Genomic DNA, 13,644 nt, shown 5'->3' on the forward strand with positions numbered 1-13,644 from the left:
ACCCGTGAGGAGTTCATAACTCGAGCTAATTGGCACGAGGGCATGCCATTCTTTTTGGAGGGGGTAGGAGTTGAGTAGGATGATGATGATGAGTTGGATGATGATGATTTTGATGAGGAGCAGAGGATGTCTACAAAGTGAAGATTTTGTTTTTTTGCTTTTATTATTATTATGTTTTATGTTTTTGTTATTGATGTAGTTTGTTTTGGATATTGTTTACACCGTAACCTTTTGTTATAAAAGTTGATTGCATTATGCTGAATGTGTCAAGTAGTGTTTAGTTGTTGTTGTTTTATATAAGGTTGTTCTACAAGTAAATCTTGTGTTTGTCTTCAAAAGAGTTGTTATGATTGTTCAAAAGAACCCATGAAGATTCAACCAAGTTTGGATGGTGCTGATAAATTTTTCGATGTGATGTACATAAGAAAGGCACATGGTTACCGCTGTAAGAACAAATTTAGTTCTACAATGTATCTCTAAGATTTTGATGATAACAAAGGATGAAACAAAAATGGCACCCTAACAGAATTTTCCTAAGTGTGCAGGACTCTGATCAAAACAATCAGATAGACAATCTTCAGATACAAAATTAAGCGCTAAGATACTGCTCAAAAGATACGCAACCAGAAGCTCTGACTCTGATCAAATGCAAGTGCAAGCTAAACTAAAGAAGTCAGACACTCTGAAGTGGAGGAATGACTCTAGATCTGAAGATGTTCGCTCTGACATAGACAAAGTAAAAAAGAAACTCTGAAGATAGTCAGCAACAATCATCATCTGAAGCAGAAATCAAGATTGTGACGTTAGGATCCCCTGATCCAGAAAGCTTAACCACGAAGAAACTCGCTTATGGAAAGAAACTATTTTTAGAAGGATATCATGACGCTCCAAATATTGCTTTGAAAAGAACACGGAGATTAATGACTTTAATCATCCTTCAATGCTTAAGATTATGACATTAACATCACTCAACGTTCTGCTATTTATTCCTATATAAAGGACGGAACGCCATTCAAAGAGAAACAAAGAAAAACATACGAGAATACAACACTTCCACCATTCGTTATCCCTTCTCTCACGAGTTGCTGCTCTAACGTGAGAATAATTCTTGTACTTACCTTGTCTAACATTTGTTTATTGTTAGAAGCACTTTTCATTACTGCAATCCTTTTATTGCTAAGAAATTTCCTCAAGTGACTTTGTGTAGTCTGATTACTTGAGAGGGCTAAGGGATTATTCTTCTCTTAGACAGTTGTTTGTGTACTCTTTCAAGATTAGTGAATTAAGTCCTTTTTGAAGGCGAAATCACCTTGGTCGGGTGGACTGAAGTAAATTTGAATTTCAAGTGAACCAGTATAAAATTTTGGGTTGAATTCTTTTGTTTCTGCGTGTGTCTCTGTTCTAAAAAGTTTTTATTTTTCAAAACAATTCAAACCCCGCTTTCTTGTTTTTCTCTACCTTCAATTGGTATCAGAGCTTCGACTCTGTTATTGATTTTCTAATCAAACACTTAACAGTGTAGAGAGATCCAGCGTGAGAAAAACACTATGGCCAACACCAAGGAAAGAGATAGTTACAATGCTAAACCTCCAATCTTTGATGGAGAAAAATTTGATTACTGGAAAGATAGAATTGAAGGTTTCTTTCTGGGCTATGATGCTGATCTGTGGGACATAGTTACTATTGGCTACATACCTCCTGTATCTGACGATGGTGTTGCCATTACCAGAAGGAAGATGACAGATGATCAGAAGCGCGACTTCAAAAACCAATACAAAGCCAGAACAATACTGTTGAATGCCATTTCCTACAATGAATATGAAAAGATCACCAACAGGGAAACAACTAAAGAAATACTTGACTCCGTGAGGATGACTCATGAAGGAAATTCTCAAGTCAAAGAGACAAAGGCTATGGCTCTAATTCAGAAGTACGAAGCCTTCAAGATGGAGGACGATGAAGCTATAGAGGTAATTTCTCTAGATTTCAAACTTTAATTGCAGGACTCAAGGTTCTAGACAAAGGCTACACAACTGCAGATCATGTCAAAAAGATAGTCAAAAGCTTGACAAAGAAGTGGAGACCCATGGTCACAACATTAAAATTGTCAAAGGATCTGAACAATATCAGCCTTGAAGAACTCGTTAGTTCACTCAGAAGTCACGAGATAGAACTTGAGGAAGATGAGCCTCAAAAGAAGATCAAATCTGTAGCACTAAAGTCCAGATCTGAAAGACGCAAACCAGAAAGGAACAAAGCCTTCCAAGCTGAAGAGGAAGACAATGACGACTCTGAAAAGGAAGACTCTAACGATGAAGAAGAGTTATCCCTTTTGACCATAAGAGTAAAACAACTATGGAGAAAAAGTAACAACAACTTCAGAAGACCAAGACCAAGGGAGATCGCTCAGAATCAACTTCCAGAGGTAAATCTAACAAAGAAATGACATGCTATGAATGTAAGCAAACAGGTCATTACATAAACAAATGTCCAAAGCTGAAGAAGGAAAGCTCTAGAAGAGAAAGTTTCAAGAAAAGCTCCTTCAAGACCAAAAAGGGACTGATGACCACCTGAGACGACAGTGGATCTGATTCCTCTAAATTAGACTATGAAGAACAGGCAAATGTTGCATTCATGGCTACCACCTCTAGAAACACATCAGATGCAGAATCTGATCCTTAAGAGGTATTTTATGATCTTTCTCACTCTGACCTTGAATCATGCCTTTCTGAATCTTTGAACTCATATTAGAAACTTAAACAAAAATTTAAAGCACTAAAAATGGTTCTTGAAGGAACCATCGAAAAATGTGATAAGCTTGAGATAATAGTTTCATAATTAAAAGATGAAAATCTAACTCTGACAAAAGAAAGAGACTCCACAAATAAACAATGTTTAAAACTTGAAGAAGCTTTATCTCAAGCCCCATAAACTTCTAACACAATGATATATAAACATGAAAAATCTTTTCAAAAGCTTCTGAAAAATGGGATAGAAAGAAGCAGAATGGCATCCATGATTTATGAAGTCAATCAGAATAATAAAAGAGGAATAAGGTATGATCCTAGTGAAGATAAAATTTCCACAGATGACAAACCCAAGTCTCCTTTTTCTTATCATTATACACATGCACAAGCACAACGTTTTGATAATGCTAGAAAACCCAAAGTTCTAAGAAACTCTGGGAAAACCAATCACAAAGGACCCAAAAGATTCTAGGTACCAAAGGATAAGATTGTTTATGTTATAGATATCTTATGCAGCAGAGTTAAGACACCAATCATGGTACCTGGACTCTGGATGCTCGCGACACATGACGGGAAGAAAGTATATGTTCCAAAGCCTGGAACTTAAAGATGCTGGCTTCGTAGGTTTTAGAGGAAATCAGAAAGGAAGAATCAGAGGCTCCGGAACTATTGGTAATGGAACTCTTCCCTCTATATCTGATGTTCTCTACATAGAAGGATTAATGCATAACATGTTATTAATAAGCCAATTAAATGATAACTGTTATGATGTAATCTTCAATAAAAAAACATGTAAAGCAATTAATCAGAACAATGGAACAGTTTTGTTCACTGGCAAGAGGAAAAACAATATTTACAAAATAAATCTTTCAAATCTAAAAGATCAAAATGTAAAATGCTTGATGTATGTTCACGAAGAGCAATGGGTATGGCATAAACGCTTGGGCCACATTAGCATGAGAAAACTTTCTCAGCTAAATAAACTTGAGTTAGTCAAAGGCCTACCTAAGCTGAAGTTTTCTTCAGATGCTCTGTGTGAGGCATGTCAGAAAGGAAAATTTTCTAAAACATATTTTAAAAAGAAAAATGTTGTTTCCACCTCAAAGCCTCTGGAACTTCTTCACATTGACTTGTTTGGGCCTGTTAAGACAGCGTCAGTCAATGGAAAGAAGTATGGACTAGTCATTGTTGATGATTTTAGTCGCCGGACATGGGTAAAATTCCTAAAGCACAAGAGTGAGTCTCACTATGTATTCACTAGCTTCTGTTCTAAAGTGCAAAATGAATTTGACTCTAAAATTATCAGAGTCAGAAGTGATCATGGTGGCGAATTCGAAAATAAGTTTTTAGAAGAACTGTTTGACTCTAATGGAATATCCCATGATTTCTCCTGTCCTAGAACTCCACAAAAAAATGGAGTTGTAGAAAGGAAGAATAGGACACTCCAAGAAATGGCCAGAACCATGATCAATGAAACAAACGTGGCAAATCACTTTTGGGCTGAAGCAGTAAATACAACATGTTATATTCAGAATAGAATCTCTATAAGACTTATTCTGGAAAAGACTCCCTATGAACTGTGTAAGGGAAGAAAACCCAACATTTCTTATTTTCATCCTTTTGGATGCTCTTTTTTTATTCTCAATACTAAAGAACATCTGAACAAGTTTGATTCAAAAGCACAAAAATGTATTATGCTAGGATACTCGGAACGCTCTAAAGGCTATAGAGTATACAACACAGAAACCAAAATTATGGAAGAATCAATACATGTTAGATTTGATGATAAGCTTGACCCTGAAAAGTCAAAGCTATTTGAGAAACTTGCAGATTTGAAGATAACTCTTGCAGGCTCTGATGAAAAGACTAAAGCATCAGAAAAATCTAAGAAACAAAGTCCAGATGCAACTGAAGTCTCAACTATCCAGGAAAGATCAAAAAGTTGTCCTAACATCTCTGAAGATTTGATTCTGGGAAACACGAATGAACCTGTCAGAACTAGGTCAACATTCAAATAATCTGAAGAAACTCCTCTAGGATTAGTATCTCTAATCGAGCCTACTTCCTGTGATGAGGCACTTCAAGACAATGACTGGGTTCTGGCAATGAAGGAAGAACTGGATCAACTCTCAAAGAATGATGCCTGGGATCTTGTCCCAAAACCTAAAGGAACTCACATTATTGGAACAAGATGGGTATTCAGAAACAAACTGAATGAAAAAGGAGAAGTAGTCAGAAACAAAGCACGACTGGTGGCACAAGGTTATAGTCAACAAGAAGGAATTGAGTACAATGAAACCTTTGCCCCAGTCGCCAGGTTAGAATCTATTCGCTTACTTGTTTCATTTGTTATAAATCATTCCATCAAACTATATCAGATGGATGTCAAGAGTGCATTCCTTAATGGTTATATATCAGAAGAAGTGTATGTCAATCGACCTCCAGGCTTTGAAAATTCTAAATGTCCAGAACATGTTTTTAAACTAAAGAAATCATTGTATGGACTAAAACAAGCTCCTAGAGCTTGGTATGAAAGATTAAGTAACTTTCTCCTGGAACATGATTTTATTAGAGGAAAAGTTGACTCTACACTCTTCTGTAAAAACATTAGAAATGATCTCATGATATGCTAGATATATGTTGATGACATTATTTTTGGCTCAGCTAACCCCTCTGTGTCTCAAGAATTTTCTGAGCTAATGCAGGCAGAATTTGAAATGAGCTTAATGCAAGAACTAAAATTCTTTCTGGGAATTCAAATTAATCAAGCTTCAGAAGCTACTTATGTATATCAAAGTAAGTACATAAAAGACATTCTGAAGAAATTCAAAATGGCAGAATGCAAACCTGCTAAGACACCCTTGCATCCAACCTGCATTCTGGAGAAAGAAGAAACTAGTCAGAAGGTTTGTCAGAAGCTCTATCGTGGTATGATAGGCTCTCTTCTCTATCTGACTGCTACACGCCCTGATATTCTTTTTAGTGTATCTCTTTACGCCAGATTCCAATCAGATCCTAGGGAATCTCACTTAACAACTGTTAACAGAATCCTAAGGTATTTGAAAGGAACCCCTAACCTTGGCCTGATGTATGAGAAAACATCAGAGTATAGGCTCTCTGGTTATTGCGATGCAGATTATGCGAGGGACAAAATGGAACGCAAAAGCACATCTGGGAACTGTCAGTTCTTGGGAAATAATCTCATATCATGGGCCAGCAAAAGACAGTCAACCATCGCCCTGTCTACTGCAGAAGCAGAATATATATCAGTGTCACTCTGCACTACTCAGATACTTTGGATGAAAAATCAACTAGAAGACCTTCTGATCTTTGAGAGTAACGTTCCTATCTTCTGTGATAATACTGTTGCCATCTGTTTAAGTAAGAATCCTATCTTGCATTCCAAAGCTAAGCACATAGAAATAAAACTTCATTTTATCAGAGACTATGTTTAGAAAGAGGTAATATCATTAAAATTTATTGATACATACCATCAATAGGCTGGCATTTTTACTAAACCCCTAGTTAAAGACAAATTCTCTTTTATTTTGAAAATTTTAAACATTCTAAATTGCCCAGAATAACCCAAATGTGCTTCTCTAAAATAGCAAAATAAGGTTCTGAATTAAACATCTGGCATTTGGATCTGACTCTGATACTTCTACCAGTTAGGAGTCATCTGAATCAGAAATCCTCAGGACCCAATCCTTTGATATTCCTGAAGATCAGATAAATCAACATGAGGGGCATCATGCATCTGACATTGGATCTTCTAGACAGCTGTCTAGCAGAAATCAAGAGACATACCCTTGAAATCTTCTCGAGCAGTGTGCTAATTTAGGGATTAGACCTCCATCATAGGATGTAATCATTTCTCCCCTAGCGTGTAAAGTTGGATAACGTGCATCATTAATTTCATAACTTCTAAACTCCTCTAACACTGTCATTTTGCATGCACCTATTTGGGTATTTATACTTTTCACTCATCACAAGCTCACACTTTACACTCACGCCCCACACAAACCCTCTCTCTCTCAGTTCTTCATCTTCATCAAGGTTTTCATCTTCTTCAAAGCAAGTTCTTCATCCTTCAACCATTTCAACAATTTATACATGGATGCTCAACAATAATCAGTCTACAACTACTCACAACAGATGGAATCAACTGATCAAACACATATTTCTACTCAACAAACAACTGCAACTACCGGTGTCGTCTCAACCCCCATCTATAGAGAACCCCCACATTCTTGAACGTGAACCTCACATCCATCTTGCAACACCATTTGAGAAGCTTGAGGTACTATGCAAATCGCTGGTAGAGTTCGACAATATGAAGCGTAATGGCATAGACCTTACTGAGGAGCTAAGAATGCAAGGGTGGGAAACCTACTTTCAGAGACTCTACAGTCCGGTGTACACCTATCTAGTGAAGGAGTTATGGTGTTTTGCAGACTCAGATGATCACTATATCGTCTATCACATTCTGGGAGTCAAAATAGTCATCACTGAGAAATCTATAGCCTCTCTTTTGAACATGGAAAAGACAGGAGGGAGAAGAATCTACAACATTAATCCTAGGGCAAAGTATTTGTCTCAGGAAATAGTCCCCACCATCTTTCAACAGAACGCTGAGGGCAAACACTCCAAAAATAAAGAACTGCATCAGAATCTTCGCGTCTGGCTGAAGATCATCTTGGGCACCATCCATCATCGTCCTGCATCAAACTCTTCTGACTACATCAACACGGATCAGAAGTGCATCCTTTACTGCATCCACAAAGGGCTGAAACTGAATATGTCAGCATTGCTCTTCAAGTATCTCAGAGATTCTGTCAAAGATACCAGAAACAACATGAAGACCAAAAACTACATTCCTTTGGGAAGACTTATCTCGGATTTTTTGGTCGAGAGTGGATTGGTGGATCATCTGATCCATCACAATCTGATGGAAGACGTCACTGTTGACATTGGAAGACCTCTGAATGCTCGAAATATGAAGAGTATGGGGATGATTGAGCAGGTCAAAGTTAAACCAACACTAGACACTTCCTGGGAAGCACTGAAGGACCAAAGGAAGATCCTTAACGGTCTTTATCTGTTCTTCAAGATTGACCCTCAAGAAGTGGTAACTTACTATCTACAAGATCTTGCAAACCAAGGGGTGGACATTTTTGAGTTCTCAGTGGACTGGCTACCTGAGCATCCACCAAACTTCATGAAGAGGATGCGAGATCCCTCTGAGAATTCCAAGAAGGCAAAGAAGCCAAAGTTGGGAGAAACCTTCAGGTCAAGACCTCTAGTCCCTCTGACTAATTCTCCAAGTAAGTATATGCCTCCTTCTCGCTCTGTTAAATTAAAGCATGTTGCTTCTTCTCTCCCTCAAAACACTCCCATTTACACCCCATCAAAAATACCTCCCTTAACCACCAGAACTTCTAACCCACCATCCCTCAAATTCAATCTTGCAACCACTACCCTACCCGTTTCTGAAGCAGAAATGCTGAACAAAACCAGCTCACCGTCATCTTCCTCACCTTCATCCCCACCATACTATATTCTCTCATCAGACAACGAACCATCTGATCCCCAATCCCCCACTCTAGCCTAACTTCAGGCACGTGCTCTGGCCTCATAGCAGCCATCACAACCTGAACCTGAACTTGAAGTCACCTCTCCACCCCCTAAACAACAAAATCCACTTCCTGAACAACCAGTACCCTCACCATCTGAACATCAACCAAATCCACAACCTGAACAAACAACACCACCACCCTCTGATATTCCCCCGCCACCAACCTCTGATGCCATCATCACTCCCACTCACGATCCCGCTGACATCAATCCATCTCCACGACCCTCCCCAACCTCTAACTCTGAACCAGAAACTGCCTTCCCCATAATAGAAGAAGCAATAACTTTATTTGCAGAGTCTTCAGTGGAGAAGATCAAGTCTCTGTCTGTCAACTCTGGCATCAATGATGATCCCTCTGCAGTAAGAATCCACTGGAACAGAGTGATTAGATGGATGACCTCTGAAGCCTTCAAACTGAAAGGCCTCTCCGAACAAGTCCGCAACGACTTCATCAAAGATGTTGGAATTAGGCTACATGCTCGCTTGGCCAGAGACGCTGAGGAAAAGTCCAGGAAGAAAGTAGAAGAGAAAGCTCGCCTGGAAGAAGAGCGAAGGATCATAGAAGCTGAAGAAAAGGCTGCTATTGTTGCGGCTGCTGCTGAGGCTGAGGCAAAAGCAAAGGTTGAAGCAAAAGAAGCAACACGCATTGCTGCAGAGGAAATGCCAAGGCCAGTGCTGATGCTTTGACTCAGGAGGAGCAATCTACCTATGGTTTTGCCCCTCTGGTTTTAAAGACTCTAGAGGAACTGCAAAAGGAACAACAAGTGGTACGAGAAAGGTTGGATCACCAGGATTTCGTCAACACCAACATTCAGAATCTGCTGACTCAGCTGCTCCAAAGGATGCCTCCGCCCCCAAACCCTTAGGAAATTAGGATCTTTGCTTGTTGTTTTTCTTTTCTTATGTCTTTTTATGCTTTCTGTTATATGCTTTCATTATTGCCTATTTGTACCTGCTTTCTCTTATATATGAATATCCATTTCCTGCCTATAACTCTATCTTTTTGATTCTAACAAAAAGGGGGAGAACTAAAACATCTCTGATGAAAATACATATCTAAACTCCTTAAGGCACTGCAAACATTAAATATCCTAATGACTTATGAGAACTAAAGTTACGCAGGATAATAGCTAAGGTACAAAACAAACTACCACACAAGGAAGGTCCGGTAAGAACTTTTGTTACATGTGATGCTCTAACTTATGGGGAGTCCATTCTCTCCATATGATTCTGAGATATTACTTACTGTTTCATCATCACTCTGACTTGTTTTATCATCATCAAAAAGGGGGAGATTGTAAGAACAAATTTAGTTCTACAATGTATCTCTAAAATTTTGATGATAACAAAGGATGAAACAAAAATGGTACCCTAACGAAATTTTCCTAAGTGTGCAGGACTCTGATAAAAACAATTAGATAGACAATCTTCAGATACAAAATCAAGCACTAAGATACTACTCAGAAGATACGCAACCCGAAGCTCTGACTCTGATAAAATGCAAGTGCAAGCTAAACTAAATAAGTCAGACACTCTGAAGTGGAGGAATGACTCTAGATCTGAAGACGTTTGCTCTGACATAGTCAAAGTAAAAAGAAACTCTGAAGACAGCCAGCAGCAATCATCATCTGAAGCAGAAATCAAGACTGTGACGTTAGGATCCCCTAATTCAGAAAGCTTAACCACGAAGAAACTCGCTTATGGAAAGAAACTATTTTTAGAAGGATATTATGACGCTCCAAATATTGCTTTGAAAAGAACACGGAGATTAATGACTTTAATCATCCTTCAATGCTTAAGATTATGACATTAACATCACTCAACGTTTTGCTATTTATTCCTATATAAAGGACGGAACACCATTCAAAGAGAAACAGAGAAAAAAATACGAGAATACAACACTTCCACCATTCGTTATTCCTTCTCTCACGAGTTGCTGCTCTAACGTGAGAATAATTCTTGTACTTTCCTTGTGTAATATCTGCTTATTGTTAGAAGCACTTTTCATTACTGCAATCCTTTTATTCCTAAGATATTTCCTCAAGTGACTTTGTGTACCCTGATTACTTGAGAGGGCTAAGGGATTATTCTTCTCTTAGACGGTTGTTTGTGTAATCTTTCAAGATTAGTGGATTAAGTCATTTTTGAAGGTGAAATCACCTTGGCCGGATGGACTGGAGTAGCTTTGAATTTCAAGCGAACCAGTATAAAATTCTGGGTTGAATTATTTTGTTTCTGCGTGTGTCTCTGTTCTAAAAAGTTTTTATTTTCCAAAACAATTCAAACCCACCTTTCTTGTTTTTCTCTACCTTCAATCGCTTTCTAGAATGTTAGCATGACTTTGAATGTTGTACTTTTTGTAAAAAACATTTTAATACATCATTGTTCAAAGACTTGTTTCTAGTACTTGAATCATTTAGATCTAAAACCACAAATTGTGAGTAGTTTTCCCATTGTTCACCAAATTGCTACGGATGAATATTAATTCTTGTCTAACTCGGTTGATTCATGTCAAATCTTTTAATTGTTGTCATTTTGTGAAAGCATGGAAATAACTAGGGCATTTTGTTGATTTTGAGCACAACCATGACCAAAAACAACTTACCTTGTAAGTAATGAGAATTTGTTAACCACCTTTGCGCCTTAAAATGTTAGGATCCATTTTGATGATGAACTATGAATGTGTACATAAAAATTGGTTCATCATTGAATTTTGTGGGATTCTAAAAAAAATTGAAACATTTGAACCTTGAAAATTATGTTGAAATTTCATCCCTTTCCATGAAAAGCAAGGAGCATTTATATATGGTTGATTGTATTCAAGTTGGGGAGAAGAAAGAAATGGTAGGTTGCTAAGGTTTGAAAAAAAATTATGAATAAGAAGTTCAAAAGAATGAAAAATGTGAAAACGAGAAAGAGAAAAGGAAATTGTTGGAAAGAAAAAATGGAAAATAAAGTGTGTTAAGAAAGAGTGATCAAGAGTGGATCAATTGAGAAAAAGAAATGGGTGAATAAATTTGTGATATGTAATTAAAAATGAATGCTCTTTATGAGTTTGGCAACTTCGTTTCAAAAACCTAAGAAATGACCCTTTTTTGTGAAACCCGACCAAGTTACAACCTTGAAATATCCCTTTGCGATCTATGATTCCATGATTTTATAATTGATTGTTTAGATGAAATGCATGAATTGACCAGGATGTTAGCAAGGTTAACAAGTGAGAGTAATTGTCCCATGCATTTTAAATGCGCAAAAGTCTTCATCCATTTTATGAAGAGGAGAGTTAGGATGATTCAAGTATGAAGAAGATGTAGCTTGAAAATGTATTGCATGATATTTGTTTTAAGAACTTAATTCTTAGTCATGATTTGATTCTAGGAAGCGTTGAGCATTACCTGTACGTGTTCATCTATTGAATTTAAACCGTTGTTTTCTCTCTTGTTGAAATATATGCTTGAGCAAATCTTTTTGTGTTAATGAAAAATACACTTTGTTTGAGGACAAACAAAAATTTTAGTTGGGGAGAGTTTGATAAGTGTCAATCATGAATTATTTTGTGCATATTGTAGCACCTCAAATTTGCACCTCCCATTTGTACGTCCATTTCATTTTTAGGTCATTAACATTGCATTGTCATTGCATATCATGTTGCATTGCATCAGTCAAGACTGGCATCAGGAGAAGTCAACTGTGCAAGAGACCAAGCATTTCCATGAGATGAAGGCCATGTGGTTGTTCTAGATAGCTTGTGTGAATCAAGGAAGATTTTGAAGCAACTTGACCAAAGGCTAGAGGCTCAAAAATCATCAGTACATCTCCAATTCATCTGGGCCCCATAAAAGTCAACTGCAAGTCAACTGAGGGCTAGGAGATGGAGAAATGGTTTGAGACACTTCATTCATGTCCCAAAGAGGTTCATTCAACATGTCAAACATCTACCTTGAAGATTTTGAAGCCAGATCAAAAGTTTCCCAAAATGGAAAGTGACCTGTAATTTCAAGTTTCCAAAAATGGCAAGTTTTTGGACCAACTTCAACTCAACTTTCCAACATCAAAGAAGCTTCAAATGAAAATTTTTCCAACATTAAAGTTGAAGATCTCTCTCTCCTATTTCCAAAAAGTCCAAGATCATGAATTTGTGATGAATGGTTAAGGAGTTATGATCAAATCATTGCAAAGTGTGCTTGAAACTTCAAATGGCCATATCTTTTGAACCAAGACTCCAAATTTGGTGGTTCTTTTTGCAAAATGTTCCTCATGACATGAGGTTTCCAAATCAACCATCACATTGCATGAAATGTTATCATATGATCACTTGCTTGTTCATGAAGTTTTTGAAGGAAATTTGCCAAAATCAAAATTGGTTGATCACATGCATGTAATTCCAATTCCAATGTGTGCATGGAGTAATTTTGTGTGGATTTGGGCCAGCTTGGTGTACTGTTCACGTGTGCATCTCATGCATGAGGTGAAAATGCAAATTTGTGCATGCACCTTATATCCTTCTAATCTCATTTAGCTTTGGCCTAATCATGATTTCAGGTTGATTAAGAGGACATATATAAGGTTAATCATAACTGTATTGATCAGAACTCATAAGTTTCAGATCTAGATCCAATTTCCATTCTCAAATTTCTCTCACAAAGAACTTCCAAATTCCTCACATAAGCACCATTTCTCTTGTTGAATTGTTGATCATGGAGTGGTTCTGAGTGAGATTGGACGTGCCATTGGTGTTTTTCTGCTCAATTTCGTGCATGCTCAAGCTTGAATGCATCAATGGAGATTTCAAATTAAGCTGGTTTCAAGCCTTCTCGCGTGCTGTTTATTGTAGCAAACCTCATTGGAGTTCAAAGCAAGCAGAACTGGACCATTACAAGCATTGAATCGTGTGAATCCAGAACTTGATCTTCAAGAAGGTGAAAATTCGATCTCAATTATTCTCAAATCCATGTGTATATTTATGTAGATCTTTGTTTGCTGAGAATTCTGAGCTAAAAATCGTGTGAAATGGAGCATTATTCATTGAGTTATCTGCGTTTGAAGTTTGAGATGCAAAAATGTTTTCTGTCGATTCTCTTTGATCTTGATGTTTTAAGCTTAGATGTTTGTTGATCCTTGCTCACCATTGAAAGATCTTCCTAGTGGTATGCATCTTGTTGATTTCTGGAAATTTCTGGAATTTTCTGGAAATTTATGCATGAGGTTCATCATCTTCATCTTCATCTTCATGAAGAAGATGAAGATCATATGTTTGCGTCG

This window comes from Lathyrus oleraceus, chromosome 4 (genome assembly GCF_024323335.1).
Source record: "Lathyrus oleraceus cultivar Zhongwan6 chromosome 4, CAAS_Psat_ZW6_1.0, whole genome shotgun sequence".
NCBI lineage: Eukaryota > Viridiplantae > Streptophyta > Magnoliopsida > Fabales > Fabaceae > Lathyrus > Lathyrus oleraceus.